General features: G+C 45.1%; 1 protein-coding gene across 1 annotated transcript in view; it reads left to right on the top strand.

Moving 5' to 3' along the window:
- Positions 1 to 21,370, top strand: part of LOC126481123 (discoidin domain-containing receptor tyrosine kinase B-like) — a 255,085-nt gene that overhangs the window by 5,516 nt on the left and 228,199 nt on the right. The window lies entirely within an intron of this gene.

Genomic DNA, 21,370 nt, shown 5'->3' with positions numbered 1-21,370 from the left:
ACTAAAATGCAACGCGATAGCTTTTGAGCAATAAATTATGTGGTATCCTGAAATTACGTCGTGCGGGTCGTATCCACAAATGATTTTTATATCTTAGTTTTAATTTGGCTGAAGAGAGCATAGATACTCGCGTTCACCTAGACGCCTGAAACTTAGTTGCGCCTCAGTATAAATTTTATTCTCTAGCAGCAGTTTCAATAGTCAGGTGAATGTAGGTCGGTTATCGTTGTCTAAATGGAGGCGAGGAACCAATGAGGGAATTAGTCCTGTGGTCTGGTAAACTAGCCTCTCTGTGTATATCATTTAGCTTTTCTTCACTCTGTGAGTTCTGGCACCTACCTCAGACATCCAGTGGGAAATATCAGCTCCTCTAACGAGCTCACGTTAGTGCAATATGTTTTAAGCCGGATGATCATGAAATGCAATCAATAACTCAATATAATGGTCGTCATCTACGAATGCAACAGAAGGGTAATGAAAAGTTGAACAATCTTTCACTTAAAAATTATTACAAGGTTGATGCGTTTGCAAAGAAATACCTTGTGGGACCAATAACAAGACGTAGCTCCATTTTTTCTACATATCGATCTATCGTTGTCATAAATAAACTAATAGACACTGCCGAAATAAATTAGTACGTTCATTTAGAAGTTTCCAATTTACTCAAGATTTATTGTAGCAACAGTAAATATGGTGTACATGAAATGATTACGTTTACAGATGAGCAGCACCGGTACTGACCCATGCTGAAACACTAATATTAGTGCGCTGTGTAGCCTCCACGGGCGGCAATGCAGGCGCTGACGCTAGCAGCCTACAGGTGGTGGTGATTACTGTTTTGGGGTACGCTATGCCTCCCAAATCGAAATGTTCAAATAGGCTGATGAGTCGCACGAGTAACGTTCAAATGGCTCTGAGCACTATGGGACTCAACTGCTGAGGTCATTAGTCCCCTAGAACTTAGAACTAGTTAAACCTAACTAACCTAAGGACATCACAAACATCCATGCCCGAAGCAGGATTCGAACCTGCGACCGTAGTGGTCTTGCGGTTCCAGATTGCAGCGCCTTTAACCGCACGGCCACTTCGGCCGGCGCACGAGTAACGTCTCGTTCCCCATCGTACAAGACCGGAATTGATTCACGGTCAGTGTGTGGACTAGCATTACCCTGATTCAAAAACACATACCCTTCCTGTTGCAGGAACCGAATCCAGAAACATTAAAGGTGAACGAGGATTGTAGTTTATCTCACCCCAGACCACCCTACGAGACAGCGCTCAAGGTCTACGTCGTGCACACAAAACAGAGTCACTTGCGTGCAGACAGAATCTGCTTTCTTAGTCGAATACACACGCCAGTCCATCTTCCAGGTGATTCTCTGACGTCGTCGGTCAAACTTTGCACGTCGCTGCTGTGGCGTAAGTGGAAGACAGAATAGAGGTTTGCGTGACCTGTGTCCCACCGTTAATTACTGTTCGCGGTGTCACATCTGGGCCCACAAGCCCTATTATCTGTGCTGTGGCTGTTGTAGTTGGCAGGAGAGCCAACACCGTGTTACTAGAGGAAGCCGAAAGGCACGCGTTTTAGCTCACGCAGGCTGGCGTGAGGTCTGGAACAGGACAAGGAAATTAGAATTTAGAAAAAACGGACGTAGCTGGTGGAATACTTAACTTTAATCCATTAATGGTGAACGTCGCTCTTAACGCTACATGATTCAGTATCAATAGTAACTGGTAATGGCGCCTTGCTAGGTCGTAGCAAATGACGTAGCTGAAGGCTATGCTAACTATCGTCTCGGCAAATGAGAGCGTATTTTGTCAGTGAACCATCGCTAGCCAAGTCGGCTGTACAACTGGGGCGAGTGCTAGGAAGTCTCTCTAGACCTGCCGTGTGGCGGCGTTCGGTCTGCAACCACTGATAGTAGCGACACGCGGGTCCGACGTATACTAACGGACCGCGGCCGATTTAGAGGCTACCACCTAGCAAGTGTGGTGTCTGGCGGTGACACCACAGTGGCGGCTGTACCATCTGCCACTGCCCCCCTTCCAATATAACGATCTTGCCGGGCGTCTGTACTGCACGGACATCCAGAACCTTCTATGCGGGTGTGGGGATGTTCACGTGACCACTGATACCAGTACGGTTGCACGACTGTCGCAGCACGTCGAACTTGTGTGGCAGTTCTCCGAAAGGACCATCCGGCCACTCGTAAGGCAGCAGTCCGGCCCCCATCAGACTCGGTCACTTGGTTGTAGGAAGCACGAGTGCGTCTCCTTGGCATGGTTGCCTGTTTGCTTCACACGTCTACACTAGACTATACCTTCTGGCTATGGGCATTCCCTGTTAAAGGGTAGACACAGATGATGCTCTGGTAGCTGTGCAACTACACCACCTGTTAGTGGACAACGTTGAAACTGTTCTGACAAGGGGAGGCCGCCAATTGTGAAATTCAGATTCGATTCTTACTGCGCATAATAAAAGCTCATGGCCAGAGGAGTAATGTGGCAAAGCACCAAGATACACTTCTCAGCCGTTGTCGAGAAAATTGACAGTTAAAAGAAACCGTTGCGGTGAAATACTCTCTACGATTAATAAATTTCCAGAGCGTCCTGGCGCAGCGGTAAGCTCTCGGGTTCGTAATCTGAAGGTCGCCGGATCGAACCCCGCGCCATGCAACTTTTTTTTTTATTATTAGTTTTATATATATATATATATATATATATATATATATATATATATATATATGAATTGCTTATGCATGTTGGTGAAGGCGGATCGCTCTCCAATTGTACCGCCTCCATTTTTCCGTTTGTTTAACAGGGTGTACCAAATGTCTCCCGTCCGCACTGATTTTCGACGATGTTATAAGTTGCGCTAGGGACCGCATCTACCTTCTTTCGAAGTTAGCATGCAACTACGCTGTTATGCGGCGGCTCGTTTCGGCCCATTCAACATCTGTCCTTCAAGTGTAACGAGCGAGTAACAGAGTTTATATTTCATACCTGCCACAGCAAATTTGTGTTCGTGCGGTTTCTTTTCTAATTCGAACGTTTGACTTACGCTATACGTATTCGTTTCGGAATATCGTTTCTACGTCTTCCGTTAACTATACGTGGTTAACATTACGAAGACAATTAATAACATTTGTGAAATACAACTTTGTTTGCGGAAAACATAATGATGTTCGAAGTCGCCAATTGTTCCACGACAAACGACTTTCAACAACTTATTATATGCATAATTGTTGCAACTGATTGCCGGGAATTATATATATATATATATATATATATATATATATATATATATATATATATATATATATATATATGAATTACAAAAAACAAATACTAAAAAAAAAGTTCGCAGGGCGCGAGATTCGAACCGGCGACCTTCGGATTACGAACGAGCGCTTACCGCTGCACCACAACGCTGTAGAAGATTATTAATCGTAGAGTATTTCATCGCAGTGGTTTCTTTTAACTGTCGATTTTCTCGTCAACGGCTGAGAAGTGCATCTTGGCGCTTTGTCACATTACACCTCTGGCCATGAGCTTTTATTATGCGCAGTATGAATCGAATCTGAATTTCACAATTGGCGGCCTCCCCTTGTGAGTACATTTACTACCCCCAGGTGGAATACCTCGTCATCAGATCAATACTGACGTCGTCTTTCCAGGTGTACTCACTTTTGTTCTGGCAGTGTATTATGCGCCTCCTCCCTAATTCCAGGATGAACGTTTCGTTGTACTGCAGACTTTACGCTGTTTTCGAAATTCTTTACAGATAAACACTCTATTCCTATTCGGAAACTGATCCGCATGCTTGGCTTTGCCGGTCATCGTTGTCACCAAAAGACATATCTGATCACACCTTACAGGTTACTCAAAGTATTTATCTCCCAGATACTTGTTTTCTGTTCTAAAAATTCCGAAAAAAATACTCCGACCTGTCTTGATGGACTAGCTCGTCTTAGAGGATAGATAATAAAAAAATATTATTGACATATTGCAATTGCGCCTCACTCCGAGACTTGTAACCCTCCGCTTTTCTTCCACAACAGCTAATTCGTCTAGATTACTTAGGCAGCCTTCTAGGGAGTTCCAAATTTAGAAGATAGACTGTGGTAGATCTGAGATATTCATGTTCAGTGATAGCCCAGTAGGGAAAAGGATTGCTTGCGTAATATTCTTAGAGGTACTGTGTCGAGTTATCTGAGGCAAATCAACTGAAAATTGTTACTGTAAGACAATGAGGAATGTTGCATACGATACATGTTTAAAAAAACGTGAAGGAGTTGATCAGGTCACAGACACGCATGTCGCCATTAAAAAGATCTCTCAGAACCATCAATAGGAAGGAAAAAGGCTTCAGAGTGTCTTCAGCTCGTGACAAATAGACGTACTGCTATAAGTCTTTCGTTTAATGTAATACCTTATTAAATGAGTGTATCCTGCGTTTTAGTCAATGTTTCTCCATTGATAATGAAACAGTAATAGCAGTCACGTACAAATATATTCATTTCACAGACTTAAGAGGAGTACGTACTTCCTATACCTACAGTATTAAATTTGCCATATTGATAACCCATTATCTCAGAACGATTGAGAGGTAGGGATCTGAAATTTTTAGGAAATATAGTTTTACTCCTTTTCTGATTACTGAACTCGGATCAGAGCATACGGAGAAATAATTAGTTAGTCATGAATTTTCAAATATTATGTTCAATTTTTTTCGAAAAAAGTCCCCTGTTCCTTCTCTACGTAAAATACCGCTACAAGTAGAGACGTTTTGGTGGTTAAGCAGGTGCAGTATATTAAGAGGTAAAATTAAAATAAGACATATGTATCTGCAATAGTTCCTGAGATAATGGGTTAAATATTTTTTTAAAATTAATTTGCGGGAAATCAAGTTTAAACATTTTATTTGATATTAACTCACATATGGAGCCATGCCGGCTCCAAGAAACAGCCAGGCCGATAATCAGTGATATCTGGATCGTGTACTTGATCAACGTACAAACCTAGAAGCTTCCTTATTTTCCTGCCTCTTGCTTCTTTAGTCTGCTGCACGCTGCGCTTTAATGATCCCGAGTCGATCCATTCGCTGGTAGGCTTGCAGTGTGTTTGCTCTTGGAGTGATACCAAGTTTCTCTAGTACCCTAATTGTTCCCTTATTGCCATCATTAAACGCTGTCACAGTATCAAAAACACCCAAGCATAGAGTTTTCATGTCTACAAAGACATTTTTTGGTATGCGGTTCCAAATGACATTATTGAAAGATTCATTAGGGTTTTACGTTCGACCATGGAGACATTTGTAAAGAAGATCGGGATGAGCTAACTCTCTATATACTAGCTTAATTACCTCCATCATTGCAGATGGTATGCTGTTTATGTGCCTAAATTGTTCCTCTGTACCCGCTTATAATGAATTCTACTCTGCTTTTGTAAATGATGAAAGTCTATGTGAATGCAGCTTGCCGCTAACTTGGTGTAATGTTTTGTCTGTACAGAAGTGTATCTGTCGCCTTTATCGCTCTTTCCCCCTCACACATAAATCAGTACAATAAAGTCAGGGCTTCGTGTTTTCTAGTTAGGCTGATCCGTGAAAAGACAGAGAAACAATTATGCTAATGGAGGATTCTCTCACTCTCTCTCTCTCTCTCTCTCTCTCTCTCTCTCTGTCCTTTATCTGTGTACAGTTTAAATATATTATTTACGTGAAATCAGCCTAGTAGAATCTCTGGTGGAGCCCTTCGTCTTAATATTCAGCGGCTGGCTTGCTAGAAAAGATCTTTACATTTGTTATTATTATTAAGCGCTGCATTCAGTTGGGAAAATCGATCGTTTGAACAATTCGTTCAGTTTACGACAGATCTGAAATTTAAGATGTGGACGAAGCCTTTTTGGACGATTTCAAAAAAAAAACTCAGAGATTGCAGGCTCTCTTCGTCACAGCTGAAACTTCCCAATTAATTACAGGGCCCAGACAATCATCAATGGTTCAGACAGAGAACTCATTCGTCATTCACTCTAGAATAAAATGGTCACAAACCTTATTTCTGAGGAAAATTGTATATTGAATCCATTTCCGTACATGTTCCGTTTTCTGTTGGTTCCAAGTCTCATGTAATTTTCTTTTACAGGTTTTTCTTTCTCTTTATCTATCACGCTAGCGGCACAAACTTTCCTAGCTCGCTTTAGCGCGAAGAAAAGTAAATAAATCTCCTTTAGCAATCCGACAATCTTCCAACCGATACTTCCGAAGCTGTTCCTTTCTCCCACTATAATAACCATGGAGCATACATTTCTGTACCTCTGTTGTTCCAAAGAATAAACGTACTAGAAAAATACCTTGGCGTCGACGAGCTGTCGGCGCATATATTACTAGAAAATCTGATCAGATACTTTTCAAACGTAAATACATGTGGATGATTTGGTTGACCATTATTAATTATTGCATGGTAGAGGGTAATTTTCCGTGGGGAGATTACACGCTGCCTGAGCTTTACGGTACTAGCACAATGAATCAGCATCAGGCGGGCAAAGACCATCTATAGGTGTATCATCAGTGGATGATTTGTGGAAGAATGTAGCCCACACTTCTCTTTTCATTCTTTATAGGTCATGTGTTTTCTTCCTTGTTGTCATTCCATAATATCGCTGGAGTTCATCAATGTTTTTGTCTCTAAGTCCCCCTTTTCCATTTAGAATCTTTCCATCCGATAACTTTTCCTTTTTTTCTGCTTCAGTTTTCGAAGGCGTGTTCCCATCCGTTTTTGAACGCGGCCCACACATTCAATCTTAAAAATATGCTTTTCACCATAAGGTTAGCTTTCCACGACTGGTCTGAAGGCCTTCGAATCACAATCCCCCAATCACTCAATGTAGCACACATCTCTTTCCTGCTGTGAGCGTCTGAACATAGAAGCAACTGCAATAGCCTCAGTACCCCTACGACTTCCCTCATAATTCTTGGCACAATTTCTTTTATGACTTTCACTAGTTTCATTGTCAAGTGAATCAGCTAGCACTTCGATGTCTAAAATTTTACCTGTGTCTACACTAGTGACAGTCGCAACTGGATTTTTAGATGAGTGTCCTTTCTTCTGCCATGTAGCATCAACTGCCACAGGTAAATCTGTCGTGTTACTTAATTCTACTGCTTCTTCATAAGCGGCTTTTATAGAAGCAACAGCAACAAATTTAACACATTTATCCAAATTATTTCTGGGTACTTACTTCATCTGGTTGGTTGGTCTGACAAGTTCAAGGTCGCACATAATACTTGAGATGCAGTCAATACTTTACCTATGCACCGCATTCCATACAAGATTGCTGTCAAACAAGACAGCCTTGCACTTTTGATAAGTCCAAAATGACGTACAGAGCCTGCAAACTTTGCACTGAACAACAAGTTTGTTAGCTAGTCCAGTCCTTGCAGGTGTGTCCTGAAAGATGCTAATTTGCCCACCACAAACTTCACATGATACAGCATCTTGTAAAACTTGCCCTAACACACTCAAATCTAATAAAACGTAACCTAAATTTTTTGTATGATCCCCTTTGTCAATAAATCCTCATTGTTTCCAAGTTCCCTCCCCGAAGCACTAGTAGACGTGTCTTTTTCGTGTGTCTGTGAAACATTTATTTCAGGATCAGCACTGGATTCAGATGCAGTCGTATGCTGATGTCCATGTAAACGTCGATTCTTAAAAGAGCGCCGGCCGGGTGGCCGAGCGGTTCTAGGCGCTACCGTCTGGAACCGCGCGACCACTACGGTCGCAGGTTAGAATCCTGCCTCGGGCATGGATGTGTGTGATGGCCTTAGGTTAGTTAGCTTTAAGTAGTTCTAAGTTCTAGGGGACTGATGACCTAAGAAGTTAAGTCCCATAGTGCTCAGAGCCATTTGAACCATTTCCCGGCCGTGGTGGCCGAGCGGTTCTAGGCGCTACAGTCCGGAACCGTGCGACTGCTACGGTCGCAGGTTCGAATCCTGCCTCGGGCATGGATGTGAGTGATGTCCTTAGGTTAGTTAGGTTTAAGTAGTTCTAAGTTATAGGGGACTGATGACTTCAGATGTTAAGTCCCATGGTGCTCAGAGCCATTTGAACCATTTTCTTAAAAGAACTGTTGCTTTTCGTCATGTTGAAAAGAGGTATAAGAACGTGTAGTAGTACACCAAACCACTATGTTTATAGTTCAATACCTATAAAACACTACACCCACAAAGCAAAGCAGATGCCTGTGCAATACTGTCATTTCTGTTTACACAATGCATCCAACTTCTTAAGGGGCTCCGGAACGCCCTATACTTGCAATGTTAAAATAACGCTTATAAATTACATCTTTCCTCACAAAGTATTTGAGGTAGGTAGTTGAACTTTTTACAGATTATTTATTGGAATATGGGCTGCAACTTAACACAGGGATTTTACAAAATTTTAGTTCAGTTATTAAAGATGATTTTTTTTTCAATTGTAATGAAAATTCACAACATTTTTATGTAATTTTTTATTTATATATACAAAAATATACAGTTTTTTGGAAAAAGGCTGTGTTAATTTATGCAGAAGGTACTGTGTAACATTTACTGAAAGTTTGAAACAAATATGTTTGGAAGATCCTTAGAAAACATGTAATTAGTATGAGAAAATAAAAGTTTTGGGAATCGAGCGACAAAGATTGGATTAACTTTTTAGTGCATTCCACGTCCATAGGATGGATTATCTTCATCCTCTGCAAACTCCTCCTCCAGCTTCCTCTTGTTCCTCCTCCTGTTTACTCTTGCTTGTATTTCTAGACTCTTTACAGCCCTGCCTGCAGCCCGAAGGCGTTCCTTGTCTAAAGCAAGCATCGCTCGTTGTTGTGTTCGTAGATTTTGCTACTATTTTCTTCAGTTGCAGTTACTGCAACACTGTTCCAAAAGGTGGTCATGTATGAACACTTATCACATTTCAGTTGTATTTTACTAGCAAGTCCTACGTGCTTTATTATGGAGAGTTCCAGACCAACTTCACTACAATGAATACATCTTACACAGTTTGAAAAAATTCCTTTGAGAACCGACATATGAAATATTTCATTCACATCCGATTCGCCCATAAAACATTCATAGTTTTCACTCATTGAACCAAGCTTCTTCTGTGAAGTATTTTCTTTCCCACTTTGACTGCTATGGGCAGGTGTACATGAGAGGTTAGGTTCACTCACTTGGTTATCGTCTTTATTGTTTACAGTAATAACACATACCTTTGGCTTTCCAACATTTCTCCTTTTCTTAAAAGCCTTCAGAGGATTTCTAATAACTTTACTTTTACTCATTATTATACTTCAACAAAACAGAGACTCAAGAAACAGAATTAATTACGAATATTTTCGAGATAACGACAGAGTAAATAAACATGAAACAATCGACAATCACACCAGCGATATATATTGAACCATCACAGGTTAGCCACAACACATACATTATCTCACATCACTAAAATGTACCTGATGAACACGGACCTTAATAATAACACCATTTGACAGCAGTTTAACAGCGCCACAGTGGGTCACGATCATGTAGAACACATTTCAAAAAAAATTTAAAAATAGTTGTAGTCTTCGGAATTGAATAAATTATATATCTATTAAAAGGTAATAGTCTGCAGATTCAGAAAACGCAAAAAAGTAAAGATTGATCTTTTCATGATTTTGAGTCTTTCCGGAGCCCCTTAACATGAATTCAAGGAATAAATAGCTGAAAACCACAGCCTTGTAGATTGAATAGTGCCAGAGATAGCAAGTGAATGCAGATAGATCGTATTTTTTTACACTTGCATTATTTACGTTGAGTCTGCCCCGATACCTGAGTGGTCATCGCGGCGGCTTCTCACGCTAAGGTTCAAAATCTTTCAAATGGCTCTGAGCACTATGGGACTTAACTTCTGACGTCATCAGTCCCGTAGAACTTAGAACTACTTAAACCTAACTAACCTAAGGACATCACACACATCCATGCCCGAGGCAGGATTCGAACCTTCGACCGTAGCAGTCGCGCGGTTCCGGGCTAAAGTGCCAAGAACCGTTCGGCCACATCGGCCGGCTGTCACGCTAAGCGACCCGGGTTCGATTCCCGGCTGGGTCGGAGATTTCCGCCGCTCAGCGACTGGGTGTTGTGTTGTCCTCATTATCATTTCTTTATCACCAGTGGAAGGCAACGGGAAACCACCACTGGAATCACTTCCCAAGACGCTCATACGGTGGACCCCTCTGACGAGGCTCCCCCATGACAAGACCTGCCGTAAGGCTTAACACACAGTTTCTTAACATCGAAATGATAAAAAGTACACTTCCAATTGGAATTAATCGACAAATGACGCATCAAATTATTCAGGAGAGATCAAATATTATTAAGAGATAATAATCAGAAAATGTCACTTCTTGACCAGTTTCACCATCCCTATTCTTCTTCATGCAAGAATATGGTTTCCGTTGCATTAACGTGGCTTTCCGCGTTTTCTTCTCCGTGAAGCATGCCTATCAAGCTTACAGTTACACGTGTGGCCACACTGCAGGGTACCTAGTAGCACCGCTTGTCACTCCGTCTCCTGTTTTGCTCGCAAATGCCGCAAAGGACAGAACGACTGTCTGTATGCTCCCATACGAGCCCTGATATCTTTGACTTTGTCTTCGTGGTGCTTACCCGAGATGTACATGGGTGCCACTGGGATCATTCTGCAGTCTGTCGCAATAGCCGGCTTGCAAACTTTCACTGTTGCGTTTCGCGAAAAGAACGTTTCTTCACTCCACGGATGCCATTGGAGTTCCTGAAGCGCCTCCGTAATACTCACGTGTTGATCGAACTTACCAGTAACCAGCACAGCAGCGCACGTCTGATTTGTTTCGATTTCTTACTTTTATCCGTCCTGGTGCGGATCCCAAACGCTCGAGCAGTTCTCAGGAAAGGATAGTACAGGTGTTCTTTTCTCAGTCTCCTGCACTTTCCTGTAACTCTGGCAATAAAGTTGACCTTTCGCCCTCCTTCAGCCGACCTTACGTGCTCGTTCCATTTCATATCATTTTGCAAGGTTTCGCAGGCACATACACTCCTGGAAATGGAAATAAGAACACATTGACACCGGTGTGTCAGACCCACCATACTTGCTCCGGACACTGCGAGTGGGCTGTACAACCAATGATCACACGCACGGCACAGCGGACACACCAGGAACCGCGGTGTTGGCCGTCGATTGGCGCTAGCTGCGCAGCATTTGTGCACCGCCGCCGTCAGTGTCAGCCAGTTTGCCGAGGCATACGGAGCTCCATCGCAGTCTTTAACACTGGTAGCATGCCGCGACAGCGTGGACGTGAACCGTATGTGCAGTTGACGGACTTTGAGCGAGGGCGTATAGTGGGCATGCGGGAGGCCGGGTGGACGTACCGCCGAATTGCTCAACACGTGGGGCGTGAGGTCTCCACAGTACATCGATGTCGTCGCCAGTGGTCGGCGGAAGGTGCACGTGCCCGTCGACCTGGGACCGGACCGCAGCGACGCACAGATGCACGCCAAGACCGTAGGATCCTACGCAGTGCCGTAGGGGACCGCACCGCCACTTCCCAGCAAATTAGGGACACTGTTGCTCCTGGGGTATCGGCGAGGACCATTCGCAACCGTCTCCATGAAGCTGGGCTACGGTCCCACACACCGTTAGGCCGTCTTCCGCTCACGCCCCAACATCGTGCAGCCCGCCTCCAGTGGTGTCGCGACAGGCGTGAATGGAGGGACGAATGGAGACGTGTCGTCTTCAGCGATGAGAGTCGCTTCTGCCTTGGTGCCAATGATGGTCGTATGCGTGTTTGGCGCCGTGCAGGTGAGCGCCACAATCAGGACTGCATACGACCGAGGCACACAGGGCCAACACCCGGCATCATGGTGTGGGGAGCGATCTCCTACACTGGCCGTACACCACTGGTGATCGTCGAGGGGACACTGAATAGTGCACGGTACATCCAAACCGTCATCGAACCCATCGTTGTACCATTCCTAGACCGGCAAGGGAACTTGCTGTTCCAACAGGACAATGCACGTCCGCATGTATCCCGTGCCACCCAACGTGCTCTAGAAGGTGTAAGTCAACTACCCTGGCCAGCAAGATCTCCGGATCTGTCCCCCATTGAGCATATTTGGGACTGGATGAAGCGTCGTCTCACGCGGTCTGCACGTCCAGCACGAACGCTGGTCCAACTGAGGCGCCAGGTGGAAATGGCATGGCAAGCCGTTCCACAGGACTACATCCAGCATCTCTACGATCGTCTCCATGGGAGAATAGCAGCCTGCATTGCTGCGAAACTGTACACTGTACACTGTACTAGTGCCGACATTGTGCATGCTCTGTTGCCTGTGTCTATGTGCCTGTGGTTCTGTCAGTGTGATCATGTGATGTATCTGACCCCAGGAATGTGTCAATAAAGTTTCCCCTTCCTGGGACGATGAATTCATGGTGTTCTTATTTCAATTTCCAGGAGTGTATTTAATCCACGTAACTGCGTCAACCAACACGCTAGTTATACTGTATTCAAACTTTTAAGGATTGAATGACCTGTTTAACTTACATTTTTCCACTTTTAAACCGAGCTGCCATTCATCACACTAAACTGAAATTCAGTCCTGTATCCTGTAGCCTCCTAAGAGGCTACAGGATACAGGACGACATTTACCTGTAGACTACAGCGTCATCGGCGAACAGTTACTTATCGTTGCTCAGTCTGTCCCTCAAATCGTTTATGTGTAGAGGGTGTCTCTCATTCGTGTATTCAGGCTTCTTTTATCTTGTTTTTCAGGACATACTCACAATTACACTTTTGCTGTGGGTAACTGGAGTCCCGTTGCAAAATGAAATTTTTTGTTCACATTCGATAGAGCTGTCCCCAAATTGGCCTAATGCGATATTGGTTTCATCGATACATATTAACGGGTACAGTAAAACACGAGGAATAACCGGTATTTCAAGAGCGATAGCACCGCACTGGCAGCTATTCCTATGCAGCAGCGCTGCCCACTCGCTGCTGGTGTATTGGTTATCCTTCTTACTTTAGTGCCCCTTTTATCACATATCGATAAAAGAAACATCGCTCTAGAATAATTGGGGGCCGCTCTATCTAACGGGCACAAAAATCTCGCTTTAAAAATAAATTTGTCTGTCTTTCCGTGATCGCTGGGCGTCAGTGATGAGCAGTATACTGTATGTTTGAGCTGACTCCAGCTACACACTACAAAAACTAAACTGCACATAATTACCGAAACTTCAGAGAAGACGCGTCTGCCGGCTATTGGGAGGGACATCCGGTATAGAGAACAAGAGTAGTAGTTTCTTGGAGAACTCCGGACGATACTCTGCTCTCTGACGAATACTCACCGTCCAGGGCAACCTACTGGGCTGTATTACTTAAAAAGTCTTTGAGTTACTCACGTTTCTGGAAACCTGTTTCCTACATAAGGATATTCGTTTAACAGTCAGCAGTGGGGAATCATTTCGCAGGATATCGTGAAAGATGAGATGTTCACAACGAGTTACGCGTTTCAAATTCGTGGAGTTTTGTGAATAGATTATTTTATCTTCAACGAAATTGTATACATTCAAACATATACGATCCTCAAGAATACAGGATGTTCCCAATTCCCTGTACAAACTTCTAGGACTTGTAGAGTGGAGTGAGGAGATAATGTTTTTAATTGGAACCCGTGTCCGGAAATGGATGGTACCGTTTCCGTGCAACAACCATTTAAAAACATGTTATTAACGCAACCACCTTTCCAAGTAATTGATAAGTCGCGACCCAGTAGATCACTTGTTTCACAGATATAATCAGTACTAGTGAAATAAATTGCGCGTGTCCTCATTGACGGATTCTCTTCACCTTTTTGATGCAGTACGGCCTCTTCTAATTCGGGCGTGTGGCGTCTCCTTGGACCACCACAAACACGCCTGCATGACGGTGAAGCTGCCCTTCCTCGAAGCCGTTGCGTAACTGTGGCGAAAAGGTTACGCGATGGAGACAGACGTGATGATCGTGACAAAGGAGACAAGCAGTTCCTCCATTACCGTGACCTTCACCATACAGAAGGATCATGTCGGTGTATTCTATAAATGTGTACTCAATCATGTTGCTCTCACACTTACAGACACGTGAGTGGGGCTCGAACCAGGCCAGAGAGGTGGGACAGATATCAAATGACATCAGCAGATCCGATGTAACCACCCCCAACAGCGACTACACTGTTGAATCCCTACCTACCAAACATGTTTTCAAGCGCCGGTAACACGGAAACGGTATATTTCCGAACACGGTCTCCTATTCAAAATATTATGCACTCACTCCCCGCTACAATTCCAAGAAGTTTGTAACGGCAATTTGAGAACACTCTATATGCGCAGCAAACCAACATTAAGGATATTTGTATTTTTGTGACCCAATATTTCACAATCCTGGACTTTTCCCAGTTGCTTGGGACTGTCCGTTGGAGGAGAGATTCACATAAATGCATGTAAGGATCCAGTAGCTAACTTGGTAAGAACTTCTAAAGCCAAGGTCGCATAAATATTTATTTACATACAACCGGTTTCGTCTTCAGGTATTCAGAAATTTATGTTATTGTGAGCTGGACCTCATGCCAAGTTGTGATGTAAATAAAATTTAGTACATAATAGACAGGTTTGTCATAATTCAAACATTTAAAATCATGAAGCGCCTTATGCACATTAGCATAGCACTCACATGTGATCCTTACGTCATAAAAACAAAGAATATGCAATAAAATACACAGTAGCTCATCTGCTAACGTTAACCGGACATGTATATTATGTTTTTTATGACGTAACTATCATCTTTGAGTGCTACACAATTGGGCGTGGTTATATGCACAAGGCGCTTCTTGGTTTTAAATGTTTTAGCTATGACAAAGCTTTACATTATGTACTACGTTTTATCTACATGACAACTTGGCGAGCCACACGGGGTAGCCGCGTGGTTTAAGGCGCCTTGATAAGGTTCGCGTGACTCCCCTCGTAGGAGGTTCAAATCTTCCATCGGGCTTGGGTGCGTGTGTTGTCCTTAGCGTAAGTTAGTATAAGTTACATTAAGTAGTGCGTAAGCCTAGACACCGATGACCTCAGCAGTTTGGTCCGATAGGAACTTACCACCAAAAACGGCGTGAGATCCAGTTCAAAATGAACACATTTTGTATCATAAAGTTTTGATGACCTGAAGATTGTAGCAAAGTCACTCGAAACGGTATTTATGTTGTTTCTGCTTTAGAAAGTTTTTTCAAATAAAACACACCGGTCATTCTGACTTCTCTGCATGAGAAAACTGAATCAGTACAATAACTGGACCTGTCATCTTGCTTGTTTTCAATCCTTTCAGGTACTTTTCAACCCCCGGCACGCCAATGTCTATGTCCTCCATACGTAAGTTCGTACAACAGTCAGACGATGCACGATTCAGTAGTGTTATGTCAGATGGCCACTTGTTACAAATTCTGCAGTACTTGTTATCAGCAGACAGAGTGGCGGCGCCAAAGACTGAGACGGCGTGGAGTTTTACAATTATTTATTGAGCTTTCTTTACAATTTCTCCTTAGTCGTCGCTGCCCAGCCCTGCAGATCCTTCCACCTGGCTGCTGCTGTGTAGATTCTACGACAATGCGCGCAACACGCTCCACGATTGCTCCGCTGAAGTCAGGATGCCCTGTGGTTGAGATGAACTCGTCGCCGCTCGGCAGCCCAGTATGGCACGCCCACGGAGCCGCGTCGCCGTGAGGTCAGCTGCCGCCTCCTGCTGCACCGGCGGCTGGGAAGCCATCAGTCGCAATGTCCGCGAGCTGCCGTCAAGGACGGACCACGCGCTGTGGGCCTGGGTTGCCGTGGAGTCCGGGCGTCAGTCCCCGGTGGCGCCCGTGCCCGAGACCGCGCTGCGGCCGGTCCTGCTGGAATTTCTCGCTGTAGTCAGTCAGCCATGGCGCCGACCGAACTCGGGCCGACCCCCAGAGCTGAAGTAGTCATCTGGCGGCGAACAGACGACTCCTGCGAGCCCGAACAGACTTCTGGAATTGTCACCCTCGATGATTGAACATTCGGACACGGACGACGTCCGTCCTCAGATCCGAACTGCTTCCTAATGGCTTCTGTCCATTGCTGCCTGCGCTCCACTATTTATATCCAGCAGGAGGAGGTGGCAGCTTCTTGTTGTTACTCCCGCAGTATATTGCAGCGTAACTTAGCGTGCTGGCCTCACTTCCCTTACTCAGCACTCTCCAGGCTTCGCTCGGTCTGCGTGCGTCCTTGCGTCAGCCGGTTGCTAGACTGCAACTGTCAGCAAGGCTATCTGTGCCGCGCCTACTTCGCAATGCCGCGATCGCCGGCTGTCTCTCTTTTGCTACCCTCCACTGCGTGTTGTTGTTGTGGTCTTCAGTCCTGAGACTGGTTTGATGCAGCTCTCCATGCTACTCTATCCTGTGCAAGCCTCTTCATTTCCAGCCGGCCGGTGTGGCCGTGCGGTTAAAGGCGCTTCAGCCTGGAACCGCGTGACCGCTACGGTCGCAGGTTCGAATCCTGCCTCGGGCATGGATGTGTGTGATGTCTTTAGGTTAGTTAGGTTTAAGTAGTTCTAAGTTCTAGGGGACTGATGACCACAGAAGTTAAGTCCCATAGTGCTCAGAGCCATTTGAACCATTTGCCATCTTCATCTCCCAGTACGTACTGCAGCCTGCATCCTTCTGAATCTGCTTAGTGTATTCATCTCTTGGTCTCCCTCTACGATTTTTACCGTCCACGCTGCCCTCCAGTACTAAATTGGTGATCCCTTGATGCCTCAGAACATGTCCTAAGAACCGATCCCTTCTTCTAGTCAAATTGTGCCACAAACTCCTCTTCTCCTCAATTCTATTCAATACCTCCTCATTAGTTATGTGATCTACCCATCTAACCTTCAGCACTCTTCTATAGCACAACATTTCAAAAGCCTCTATTCTCTTCTTGCCCAAACTAGTTATCGTCCATGTTTCACTTCCATACATCGCTACACTCCATACAAATACTTTCAGAAACGACTTCCTGACACTTAAATCAATACTCGATGTTAACAAATTTCTCTTCTTCAGAAACGCTTTCCTTCCAATTGCCAGTCTACATTTTGTATCCTCTCTACTTCGACCGTCATCAGTTATTTTGCTCCCCAAATAGCAAAACACCTTTACTACTTTAAGCATCTCATTTCCTAATCTAATTCCCACAGCCCGCCCGACTTAATTCGACAACATTGCATTATCCTCGTTTTGCTTTTGTTGATGTTCATCTTATATCTTCCTTTCAAGACACTGTCCATTCCGTTCAACTGCTCTTCCAAGTCCTTTGGTGTCTCTGACTGAATTACTGCGTGAAGCAACGCTTACTACATGTGGCCGCAACAGTAGGAGGAACACACACACACACACACACACACACACACACACACACACACAGGGAGGGAGAGAGAGAGAGAGCGAGAGAGAGAGAGAGTTTATCGTCCCAGTTACGTAACAGAAAACAGAGGTGATTTTGAGTCTGTAGGCATGAAATTAGAACGTCGCTGTCAGGTATGCGAACGATTCCGGGTCTGAGCTGCGTGACTGGGGTGGTGAATTCGGGACGCGTTCGGCACTCGCTCGCTTGCATGTGGCTGCGTATGGTGGGGGGAGGGGAGCCGCTGGTGCCGGCTGTTAGCTGTCTGCTGTTCGTGACGGGCATCCAGAGGCGCGCTGGCGGCTGGCAGCTGGCGGCTGTAGCCGTAGCCGTAGCCGTAGCCGTGGCTGCCGCCCGCCGGCATACAAATGCAGGCAGAGCGGCAGGGGGAGTGCCTGTACACGAGCGCAGTACTCCGGAGTGGGCGTGACGGGAGACGGCGGCGGGTGGCTGGTGAAGCGCGAACAGCGGGCCGAATCCAGCACCGCTGTCAAGCGTGCACGAGGCTGGGGGAGGTCACGAGGTCAGGAGGCGGTCTGGCGCAGCAGACGGACCTGTGGTGGGTTTTCCAGAAGAAACCGGTAAGGCGAAGGGTTTCCCTGTACGATGATGAGCCAGAATGTTACGAGCACCTCCATCATAGCGTACTGGCTCTGTGCACTATGTGACTTAACTTCTGAGGTCCCCTAGAACTTAGAACTACTTAAACCTAACTAACCTAAGTACATCACACACATCCATGCCCGAGGCAGGATTCGAACCTGCGACCGTAGCGGTCACGCGGTTCCAGGCTGTAGCGTCTAGGACCGCTAGGCCACTCCGGCCGGCTAGCGTACTGGTCCACTTCGGGAACAAAACACAGTCTCGATTGCGTGTGACGTATATCGACAAGCCCTTACTAGCTACGCTACTGGCCATTAAAATTGCTACACCACGAAGATGACGTGCTACAGACGCGAAATTTTACCGTCACGAAGAAGATGCGGTGATATGCAAATGGTTACCTTTTCAGAGCATTCACACGAGGTTGGCGCCAGTGGCGACACCTACAACGTGCTGACATGAGCAAAGTTTCCAACCGATTTCTCATACACAAAGAGCAGTTCACCGGTGTTGCATGGTGAAACGTTGTTGTGATGCCTCGTGTAAGGAGGAGAAATGCGTACCATCACGTTTCCGACTTTTATAAAGGTCGGATTGCAGCCTATCGCGTTTGCGGTTTATCGTATCGCAACATTGCTGCTCGCGTAGGTCGATATCCAATGACTGTTAGCAGAATATGGACTCGGTGGGTTCAGCAGGGTAATACTGAACGCCGCGCTGGATCCCAATGGCCTCGTATCACTAGCAGTCGAGATGACAGGCATCTTATCCGCATCGCTGTAACGGATAGTGCAGCCACGTCTGGATCCCTGAGTCAACAGATGGGGACGTTTGCAAGACAACAACCATCTGCAGGAACAGTTTGACGACGTTTGCAGCAGCATGGACTATCAGCTCGGATACCATGGTTGCGGTTACCCTTGACGCTGCATCACAGACAGGAGCGACAGGCCGGCCGTAGTGGCCGAGCGGTTGTAGGCGCGTCAGTCGGGAACCGCGCTGCTGCTACGGTCGCAGGTTCGAATCCTGCATCGGGCGTGGATGTATGTGATGTCCTTAGGTTAGTTAGGTTTAAGTAGTTGTAAGTGTAGGGGACCGATGACCTCAGATGTTAAGTCCCATAGTGCTCAGAGCCGTTTTCAGGAGCGACAGCCATGGTGTACTGAACGACGAACCTGGGTGCACGAATCGCAAGCGTCCTTTTTTCCGATGAATCCTGGTTCTGTGTACAGCATCATGATGATCGCATCCGTGTTGGGCGACATCGCGGTGAACGCACATTTGAAGCGTGTATTTGTCATCGCCATACTGGCGTATCACCCGACGTCATGGTATGGGATGCCATCGGTTACACTTCTCGGTCACCTCTTGTTCGCATTGACGGCACTTTGAACAGTGAGCGTTACATTTCAGATATGTTACGACCCGTGGCTCTACCCTTCATTCGATCCCCGCGAAACCCTACATTTCAGTAGGATAATGCACGACCGCATGTTGTAGCTCCTGTACGGGCCTTTTTGGATACAGAAAATGTTCGACTGCAGCCCCGGCCAGCACAATCTCCAGATCTCTCACCAATTGAAAACGTCTGGTCAATGGTGGCCGAGCAACTGACTCGTCACAATACACCAATCACTACTCTTGATGAACTGTGGTATCGTGTTGAAACTGCATGGGCAGCTGTACCTGTACACGCCATACAAGCTCTGTTTGACTCAATACCCAGGCGTATCAAGGCCGTTATTACGGCCAGAGGTGGTTGTACTGGGTACTGATTTCTCTGGATCTATGCACCCAAATAGTGTGAAAATGTAATCACATGTCAGTTCTATTATAATATAATTGTCCAATGAATACCGGTTTATCATCGGCATTTCGTCTTGGAGTAGCAATTTTAATGGCCAGTAGTGTTTTTCAGAGGTTTGTGATGAAAGATTTCTGGGCGTTGGACACGAAATTCTCGTAAATTATGAGCCGGTGGTTTGTGGACACGGAGCTGCCGCATGATAGAAGATGAGTTCCATGAGTTACTATGTGTTGGCTGTTCTTCCAGGAAAACTTCATCATGCATAACGTTTAAAATTTATTACTTTTTTACTTTAAATTCCATTTGCAACATTTTCTACGGACTGTATCCACATATACCATAGAATGTACCTGCAATATTACATAAGAATTTTTTTTTTTCAAGGTCCAAACGGTGATGAAATGGAAACCGCAGTGAAAATTAAAAATTTTGTATTTACAATGTTTAGTTCACTCTCTAGCTACCTCTCTTCATAGTCGGCGCTCCGACGTAAACATGTCGTAGCGTGGTACCAACTTTGGAATACCCTCGTCGTTGAACGTAGCCGTGGTTTCCACCAATTCTCTACACTGGTCTGCAGATCGTTGACTGTGCCAAACTGCTGTCCTCATAGCCAGCCTTTCATGTGTACAAAGAGATGAAAATAAGAGGTAGCCAAGTCTGACATCATGGACAATCAAACGCTTCCCATTGAAAACGCTTCAGGAGGGTCTTTGTTGCAGCTGCAGTGCGAGGCAGAACCTTGTAATGGAGAAAGAGAGTGTCTGATGAGAATATCCCCCCTCGCTTGTTCTGATTTTGTAGACTATTTTCTGGCATCGTCTTATCCACTTAGTGAACAAATCGTAGGTTGACATTCGCTTCCTTAGCTGACTACTTGCATCATGAAATCCATGAATCCTACTTGAAAGTACCTGCACCATTATCGCGCTTTGGTGTCACGTATGACAGTTACATTACGTGGGTTACGACAGAGGTCAGCCAGATGCGTTGAAGGGACTTGAGATTTCTACTGCCATACTTACCGAGTTTTCGCAGTATTTAAGACACTGAACTTACGTTCGCGACAACCAGTGTTCAGCTACCTGCCAACGAATACGATTCTGATGTCCGTAAACCACTCAAGGAGGCTGCTGAAAAGGCGACGGTCTGCCTCATTCTCACACAGTCCGAGCTTTTGTTACGTCCATACGAGTGGATTGTATTCCCCTCTCTTTCTTCCCGTTTCTCTTCCCTTCTCCATCCAAGTTATTGTGTTCAGATTATGTCCTCGAAGTTATGCTAACACGATGTTTGAAATCATTTGGGTAGAAGAACACTACAACTGTTGTTAGAAGTAGTACTCATAGAAACTTTAAAAACATATAGGATCAGTGGTTGTTGCCCAAATAAATTGTCTATCGTAATGCATGTGTTTGCTACTAATACGGTGCAGCGCACAGTGCAAAGAAGGGAGAGTCCAGAATGTCAGTCA

This window comes from Schistocerca serialis, chromosome 5 (assembly GCF_023864345.2).
Source record: "Schistocerca serialis cubense isolate TAMUIC-IGC-003099 chromosome 5, iqSchSeri2.2, whole genome shotgun sequence".
NCBI lineage: Eukaryota > Metazoa > Arthropoda > Insecta > Orthoptera > Acrididae > Schistocerca > Schistocerca serialis.
Note: the sequence above shows the minus strand (reverse complement) of the source record. Positions and strands in the feature narration are given on the sequence as shown.